This window comes from Apium graveolens, chromosome 11 (genome assembly GCF_009905375.1).
Source record: "Apium graveolens cultivar Ventura chromosome 11, ASM990537v1, whole genome shotgun sequence".
Taxonomy (NCBI): domain Eukaryota; kingdom Viridiplantae; phylum Streptophyta; class Magnoliopsida; order Apiales; family Apiaceae; genus Apium; species Apium graveolens.
The window spans coordinates 57,602,722-57,612,618 of NC_133657.1; positions in this window are offsets into that span (position 1 = coordinate 57,602,722).

Consider the following 9,897-nt stretch of genomic DNA (forward strand, 5'->3'; position numbering starts at 1 on the left):
GGTTAAAGACCAAAAAGGGTTAATTAATGTATGAAACATTTATGGTAAGTGTGTTAGGCAGTTGGTAAGTCATTCGCGAAGGAATCGCGTTAAAACTCGTAAAGGTCAAGTTATTAAAAATGGTGGAGCCGAGGGTACCCGAGTGACTTAAGCGTATCGGTGAGCGTAAAACTAGCATTAGAGTCTAAGTTAGTTAAAGCATAGACTTACAAGTGATTTTGGTTTAATTCCAACTTACTTGTTGTTTATAGGTTGCCAGACTCGTCCCGAGCCTTTCTCACCCCCAAGTCGCTCAGGCAAGTATTCTATCCGATACACTGTTGTTGTGATGTAAATGTATGTATATGCATTATCTTGTGATATTGCATGATTGTTATTTAGCAAATGTTGCGATATATTGTAGCATGTGATATGGTATATATGCATGCCTGTTTTATATTCTTGAGATATATATCTGTTGGTTTATTTGATAATACCTATGCTAGAGGATAGTTGTATCTTGCATATACCCTTAGTATAGGGACCCAAGGGTGAAAATATTTTCGAAAACCGGGAGTCGAGGATCCCGAGTAGATTTAATATGGATATGGATATATATATATATATATATTTATATATATATATGGTTATAGTTTTCCAAACTATAAATCGAATAAGGTTTATTCGATAACTTTAAACTTCATTTTATTATTGAATATTATTTGAATATTCATTTGAGGATGTATGACTCCTTTATTTTATTTAATGAATATTATTTATAACATTCATTCAAGGTATTATGACTCAGCTTATTTTATTTATTGAATATTATTTGAATATTCATTTGAGGATCTATGACTCCGATTATTTGCTGAAATATATTCTTTATTTTATTAAAGAATAAGGTGTCGATAATCAAACTTATTTTTGATTATTCAAATAAAGATATTACTTTCGTATAAGTATATCTTTGATTATTTGCTATTCATTTCAAGTATAAGTTTTAATACTTCTACTTCAATTATTTTATAAAGATTATTTTTTTATGGGAATATTATTTAAATAATAATATTCAGTCATTTTCTAAATATTCCGGGGACTGATTTACTTCATTAAATCAGTTTTACTCCAAACACTCTTTAAAGTGTTTTCGAGTCTTTAAAATGATTTTCAAAAGTTAGAGCGGATCCCAAAACTATTTTTATATTTAAAATCTTCCTTTTAAAAAGGAGACTTAAATACTCGCTCAAAACATGGGGGATCCGGCTCGGTGGTGTGTTTTATATTCGCAACAAGGTTGCTGTCTTGGTAAAAGAGTTTTTTGATTACTTACCCAATATTCGGGAAGTAAAATTCTTGGAACAAGTTAATCCATTAACAGGCATCGCCTGGGAAATATCGGTGAGTTTTCCTTTCCAACTAGATACGACTTCTTGGTGGAGCCGTATCAACAAGTTTCTACTTGGGGAAAGGGGGGAAACGAGCTTTACGTTTCAGAGTCATGGATTTCATCTGAACTAGGAGTGGCGTAAGTGGTCGAGTAGCGCCGGCCCAGCCTTATTATATTGGCCCAAATGGCCTGGAAGTTCCGCTAAGGCGGTCCATTCCTTAGGAGTTCAGTGTTCGGTTGACAAGTAAATCCGACAGGTTCTCCTCTACATGTAGAAAATGGTGGGGTTGTACTACTACGACTGATCATCGTAAGTGGTCTTCCTGGCGCGGTAAACTCCCGTAATGAGTTCATCATCCATTTGGATAATTCTGCAACACTACCCGTAGCATTTCGATCGAAAGGCTACTAATGGGTGGTTGCCGAAGCATTGACAGGGTCAAACATTTTTATTGGTGTATCCATTGAATGAAGTATCTCGTAACTTCATTTCTTTTCAAAATATTTCAAAGATCAAATATTTTCAAGTTTATTTGTGGTCTCATCTATAAGATGACCTCGTGAATCTTATAATACTTTGAACGGTGATAGTTCAAGTAGCTTTATAAATGATATAAGTGTGGGGAAGTATTGGTAACTTCATTCCTTGTTTTTACTTATATCTAGTAAGTAATTATCTTACACACGATAAAGATTTTAGTAAGTATCCATTTAGATACTTGTATTATTGTTATCACTACATATTATCTTGCGAGCTGTAAGGCTCACTCTTGCTTTATTTCTTCATCACACAACAACAGTTAGGAGAGATGGCCAGACTCCAGCAGACCCAGCGCAAGCGCGTGGGAAGCGTCCCGCGTCTTCCCGCTGATATTGTAGCTGCTATAGCTGCAGAGGTAGATCCATTGTAGTTTAGACCATCTACTTTTGAGAATCCAATTATGTATAATTATAACTTGTGGCAGATAATGGCAATTAACTGTAAATTATCAAGTAATCATTTTGGGTTGTAATAATTTTAAATTGTGGATTCAAAGACTTGTACTTATTTCAATTTCATCTCTGAGACTATAACGAGTTGTGGTGTGTGTTAGTGTGGGGTCACAGCATGAGGGTATTTATTATTAATTAAGTAAAGTGATATTGTGGAAAGAAAGACCGTGACAACCCGGATTCCCGACCCCGGATCTGGGGGTGTTACAGAAATGGTATCAGAGCTAAGCGTTATAAACCTCAGAGATGATGCGACGATAAAATAATAAACTCACAAAGATAATAAGAACTCTTGCCAAGTTCATGGTCGGACTACTTAAAGTAGTACTGACAGCTAAAACCCTTACGGGAACCCTTATAAGTATCATGATAGTAACTTAGCTCGTTTAATGTGTAGGCGCCTGAGATGGAGGACCCTGAGATGTACGAGCGTGAGCATGATGAGGCATTGCTAGATGTTGAGGATCAGGAGGAGCCTGAGATGGAGGAGGATGAGGAGGACCCCCCAGAGGAGCCTGAGACGGAGGTTATTGCTGTTTCAGATGAGGAGGACCCCTCAGAGGAGTCAGAGACAGAGGTTATTGCTATTCCAGATGAGGAGGACCCGGATGAGGTCCCAGTAGCTGAGGAGCATGTTGGATCTATGGTAGTGTATGCTGGTATCCCTTTACCCACACTTCCGGTGGTCAGAGCCCCTACCCCTCCACCACTATCTTGGATTCCTGATGATGACAGCTCAGAGACCCATACTTCCGAGCCTAGGCAGACCGAGGAGGCACCCTCAGCGGCTCCAGATTCACCACCTCTTGACCCTGCCCAGAGACAGTCTTCGTTAGCTCATGGATATGTTCAGGATGTTTTGAGGACCCGAGTGGCTGTTGCCGAGGCCCGACTGGATGAGGCCAGGAGGGAGTTGGATGCAGAGAGGGCGGGTAGGCGTGCCCGAGCTTATGAGACCAGGGCTTCTATACCCCGATCCTTGAGGAGGGAGCTTACGGGGATAGAGCTCACGTCCCGAGCGAGACTCAGATCTCTCCAGGGGGACAGGCATGGTAGGATCTCCAGGCGGCAGGCCGACTATATCTTCCGTCGTGCGATGGAAAGGGTTTGGGAGCTGACCCGTTCGGGTGTGTGATTCAGGATTGATGATGGAATAGTCTAGTTGTCTAGTTAGCCGAGGCCTTAGTAAGAGCCAATTTTCCGGGATAGTTGACTTGTATATAGCATCCCTTTTTCTGACTAGACAGATAGACTCTTGTGTATCACTTTTGGGACAGATGACTGTAGCACTGTTGTACTTTTGACCAGATCAAACTATGTATTCTCGCATTATGTATATATTTGTTTCCTTTCAGTTCAGTTCCATAGTGACGGGATCACTGTTTTATTATTATTATTACTGCACTTCGTATTAGAACTTTCTTAAAATAATAGAATTGCGATATACGTTCTCCCCATTATAAGAGCTGTGCAAGGCACAATGTTGTATATGATTGTGACCTAACGTTGAATTTTTTTTCCCAATAATTGTTTTTATTATTATCAGAATCATGCCGCCAAGAAAGATTGGAACTAGGGCGAACCCTGGGTCTGAGGACCAGGGAAGCCATAATCAGGACAATAGAAACCAAGATCACAGTGAAGAGGAAGATGAGGATTATGTGGAACAGGATGACTCCCTGTATGAAGAGGAAGAGGAAACATATGATGTTGAGGGATTTGAGATAGAGGCTGAAGAAGGAGAAACCGAGGTTGAGCAACCAGTACCAAACCCAGGCATGGATCCCATGGGCCAGTTTATGCAACTCCTAAGACAGAATTTGGAACGTCAACCCAACCCACCCCCTCAAGGAAGTAACAATGCTGTGGCAAACTCTTTCAGGGCTTTTAAGTCCCTTAAGCCCCCTGAGTTCCACGGATCAGCCGACCCAGTTGAGGCAAGGGCATGGTTAAAGGAAATGGAGAAATCTTTTGAGATTTTGAGTATCGATGAGGCACAGAAAACTGTATTTGCTACCTACCTTCTGAAAGGAGAAGCTAACTACTGGTGGGAGGCCAAGAAAAACATGGAGACAGATGCTATTATAACCTGGGAGAGATTTAGTCAGTTGTTTCTGGGAAAGTATTTCCCGAGGTTTATGGAAAACCAGATGGAGCTCAAGTTCTTGGAGCTAAAGCAGAATGATTTGTCTGTAGCAGAGTACGAAGCGAAATTTACCGAATTATCAAGGTTTGTGCCGGAGTTTGTGAGCACCGAGGAAAAGAAAGCTAGGAGGTTTCAGCAGGGACTGAAACCATGGATTCAGAATAGGGTGGCAATCCTTGAGCTTACGGACTATGCCACTCTGGTGCAAAAAGCAACGATTGTAGAAGTCGGAAGTGAACAGATGCAGAAGGAAAGAGAGAAGAAAGGATTAAAGAGGAAAGTATGAGCATGGGTGGAGGTTCCGCAGGAAGGAGCTTCCCAACTAGGTTTAATCGAGGAGCAGTGTCCCTACCGGGAAAGAACACTGGGTTTAAGCGACCAATGAGTGTGAGTGTGAGCCAGGGCGGCCAGAAGTCAAGAATGTCCTATTCCAACCAGTCTCGACCCCCATTGCCAACCTGTAACACTTGTGGAAGGAATCACACTGGGGAGTGTAGAGGAAAGCCAGTAACCTGCTTTAAGTGTGGGCAAGTGGGCCACTATTCTCACAAATGCCCTTCGTCAGCCCCTGCCGTCATTCCAACCACCACTTGTCATCAGTGCGGACGCCCAGGTCATTGGAAGAGAGAATGCCCAATGAACAAACCAGCAGCTTCGGGAGCAAGCAGAGCTGCTTCTAATAAGCCACCTACTGCGAGGACTTTCAACATGACAGTCCAGGATGCTATGAAAGATTCAGATGTGATAGCAGGTACCCTTTCTCTAAATTCAGTCAGTGCAAATGTTTTATTTGATTCGGGAGCAACTAAATCTTTTATATCAAGGGACTTTGCGCGTAAGTTAAGACTTAAGGCTAAACCCTTGATAGAACCCTTACAAGTAGAAATAGCCAATCATGAAATTATTCCTGTTAACCAGATTCACCCCGCCTGTAAGATAGGCATAGGGGAGCAATCTTTCAGTGTTGATCTGATTCCTTTTAAATTAGGGGAGTTTGATGTGATTTTGGGAATGGACTGGCTATCTAGCAACGATGCTCAGATAGACTGTAAAGGGAAGAAAGTTAAGTTAAATATCCCCGGGAAGAAAGAAGTTATATTTAGAGGAAAGAGGCAGACGCAGAAATTTTTGACCATGGCTCAGGCCAGAAGGATGCTACGAAAAGGAAGTGAGGCTTACCTAGCCTATGTGGTGGACACACAGAAGGAGGTGCCCAACTTACAAGATATTCCAGTAGTCAACGAATTTGAAGATGTATTCCCCCAAGACCTTCCGGGATTACCACCCGATAGAGTGATTGAATTTGCTATTGAGTTGGCCCCAGGGACGGCGCCAGTTTCAAAAGCACCTTACCGGTTAGCCCCGTTAGAAATGAAGGAATTAGCTATCCAATTGCAGGAACTCTTGGATAAGGGTATGATAAGACCCAGTGTGTCTCCGTGGGGAGCACCAGTTTTATTTGTTAAGAAGAAAGATGGGAGCATGAGGTTGTGCATAGACTATCGAGAGTTGAACAAGCTAACCATAAAGAACAGGTACCCATTACCTAGAATAGATGATCTGTTCGACCAGCTAAAGGATGCTGTTTATTTTTCCAAGATTGACCTGAGAACTGGATATCACCAACTAAAGATTAAGCCCGAAGATATTTCCAAGACAGCGTTCCGTACCAGGTATGGGCATTATGAGTTCTTGGTAATGTCCTTTGGATTAACCAACGCCCCAGCGGCCTTCATGGATTTAATGAATAGAGTATTTAAGAAGTACTTGGACAAGTGTGTGATAGTTTTTATCGATGATATTTTGATCTACTCAAGGACTGAGGCAGAACATGCAGAGCATTTGAGGATAGCTCTAGGAATACTCAGAGAGGAGCAGTTATATGCCAAATTCTCGAAGTGTGAATTCTGGCGGAATGAAGTACAGTTTTTAGGACATGTGATCAATAAAGAAGGAGTATTGGTCGACCCCTCCAAGATAGAGGCAGTCTCAAATTGGGAAAGGCCAACCACACCCACAGAGGTGAGGAGTTTTATAGGATTGGCCGGCTACTATCGTAGATTTGTGCAGGACTTTGCGAAGATCGCAGCCCCTTTGACACGACTTACTCGTAAGACAGAGAAGTTTGAGTGGACGGAGAAATGCGAGAACAGTTTTCAGGAATTAAAGAAAAGGTTGATAACGGCTCCGGTACTGGCATTGCCGGATGGAAAAGGAGATTTTGTGATATATAGTGACGCGTCGCACAAAGGATTAGGATGTGTGCTTATGCAGCACGGTAAAGTTATCGCATATGCGTCGAGACAATTGAAGGAATACGAGGTTAGATATCCTACTCATGACCTTGAGCTCGCGGCAATAGTATTTGCTTTAAAAATTTGGAGGCACTACTTGTATGGAGAGAAGTGCGAGATTTTCACAGACCATAAGAGCCTCAAGTACATATTTACGCAGAAAGAGCTCAACATGCGCCAGAGGAGATGGTTAGAACTAATCAAGGACTACGATTGTGAGATTCTCTATCATCCAGGGAAAGCCAATGTGGTGGCTGATGCCCTTAGTAGAAAGGAAAGACTCAGAATGATAACGACCTCGGAAGAGTTGATAAGGGATTTTGAGAAAATGGAAATAGAGGTAAAGGTAACCGGAACCGGAACTGAAAAGCTTTTTGAGATCTCAATGCAGCCAGAATTATTGGAAAAGATCAGATTGTGCCAAGAGAAAATAATGAATGAAGACAGAAAGTCAATGACTGGAGAAGAGATCCATACTGAGAAAGATGATAAAGGGATAATGAGGTACTCCTACCGAATTTGGGTTCCGAATGTTCAAGAACTTAAAGATGAGATTTTGGATGAAAGCCATAGTTCAAGGTATTCCATTCACCCAGGAAGTACCAAGATGTATAGGGATTTGAAGGAATATTACTGGTGGCCCAACATGAAGAGGGACGTAGCAGAATGGGTGAACAAGTGTTTAACTTGCCAAAGAGTAAAGGCAGAGCACCAGAGACCCAGTGGACTTTTGCGACCCCTGGAGATTCCCGAATGGAAATGGGAACAGATAGCGATGGATTTTGTTGTAGGCTTGCCAAGGACGAAAGCCAATCACGACGCCATTTGGGTAATTATAGACCGATTGACAAAGTCAGCTCATTTCATTCCTATCAATGAGAGATATATAGTCGATAGACTGGTGGACATTTACCTTAAGGAAATAGTGACGCGACATGGAGTCCCAGCGTCCATTGTCTCAGACCGAGACCCAAGGTTCAACTCCAGATTTTGGAGGAGCTTTCAGGAATGTGCGGGGACCAAGTTAAATATGAGTACCGCGTACCATCCCCAGACGGATGGACAGAGTGAAAGGACCATCCAGACACTAGAGGATATATTGAGAGTCTGTGCAATAGACCTTAAAGGAAGTTGGGATGATCACCTGCCGTTGATCGAGTTTTCTTATAACAATAGCTTTCATGCTAGCATCGGGATGCCGCCTTATGAGGCCTTGTACGGAAGAAGGTGTCGATCTCCCTTATACTGGGATGAAGTAGGAGAGCGGAAGATGCTCGGACCCGAAGTGGTCCAAAGGACCAAAGATATAGTGGATCTTATCAGAGGGCGACTTGTAGCAGCCCAAGACAGACAGAAGAAATATGCAGACCTAGCCCGAAAGGACAAGGAATATGAGGTAGGGGACTTAGTACTGTTGAAAGTATCCCCTTGGAAGGGATTAATGAGGTTCGGAAAGAAAGGAAAACTAAGCCCAAGATACATTGGACCTTTTGAGATATTAAGACGGATTGGAAAGTTAGCTTACGAGCTAGCCCTACCCCCTAATTTGCAACAAGTTCATAATGTGTTCCATGTGTCAATGCTAAGGAGGTATCATCGAGATGCCAGGCACATAGTGGAGTACGAGCAGGTGGATATGCAGCCAGATCTAACTTACGTGGAGAAGCCAGTAAGGATTATGGATAAGAAGGAGCAGGTGCTTCGGAACAAGGTGATCAAGCTAGTCAGAGTACTATGGCAGAATCATAATGTGGAAGAATCGACTTGGGAACTAGAGAGCGCAATGCTAGAAAAGTACCCCCAATTGTTTTCTGTTTGATTCCGGGACGGAATCCTTTTAAGGAGGGGAGACTGTAATAACCCCAAAATTTTTCAACTTTTTGTAACCCTTGTGAATAGTGTTTTAGCTGAATGAGAAAACTTTTCACGCCACACTATGTAGGGGTTCTGTTATGGATATTCTGGGATTTTATTAGTACTATATGAAGTATATAAGTGTATGTAAATATCGTCAGAACCCAATTCCGAACACTTTGGTTTTTCCCGGAAATCCACAAGATACGGAGAGAATTGAGTATAAGGTAACAGGATAAAAAGGATTTAAATTAAAGGATTATAATAGAGGATCATAAAAAGGAATATAATGTATTGAGAAAGGTCAAGGGAACCTAAGTAATAAGATCCCGGGTATGATCCTTCAAACGATAAACGAGAACGAAAGTTAAGCGAACCGTGCAACAGATCAGCGGTCATTAGGCAAACGATTAGGGAGTTAATCAAAGGGTTTAAGGGGAGTGATGTCATCCAACCAATAGAAAGGAGACAAGGAAGGGAGGATGACATCATAGGGGTGACATAAGCATGACATGGAAGGAAGGAGGTGTGGTTGATTTAGGACCACACAAATGCAAGGACAAGGTGGTAATTTGCTAAATGGAAAACAAAAACAAGCCAACCAACTAGCAATTCATTTCATCAAAATCAAAAAAAAATCAACCAAGGCATTGTCTTCACTTTGCTCTCGGCTTTCTTGCATTTTCAAAGCTAAAAATTTCCAAAATCAAGATCCAAGCATCCTTAATTGGTAAGAAAATTCCCTAACCTTCTTTATGCTTAGTAATGGCTATATCATAAGTTTAAGCCACAAATTCTTTCTCTAGCTTCTTGATTTAATCATTGGAGAAGACAATGAATAGTGTTTTCAAGTTTTAACTTGAGTTTTTTTTCTTGTTTTCTTGAAGATCCAAGCTTTCTTAAGACTACTCCAAGCTTATTAAGGCTTCCTAGCTTCACCCACCAATCCAAGGAAGGTATACCACTTTCAAACCCTAGGTTCATATATATTATAAAGTGATTTTGATGAGTAAGATGTTATGGTATCTTGTTGTTATGTTTAGAGTTGAGATTTGGAATGGTGGTGAAATGAAATGATAATTTAGTGGTTTTGATTTAAAGAAACTTAAAGCATGATTAAAGTTAGGTTAAGCATATGTATGAATGAGTAATATTGAATTGTTTGGGATTGTTATGATGTGGTAAGGATGGGTGTTTGATGTGTGTGGATTTGAGGATGGTTTGTGATGATTGTGGGTAGT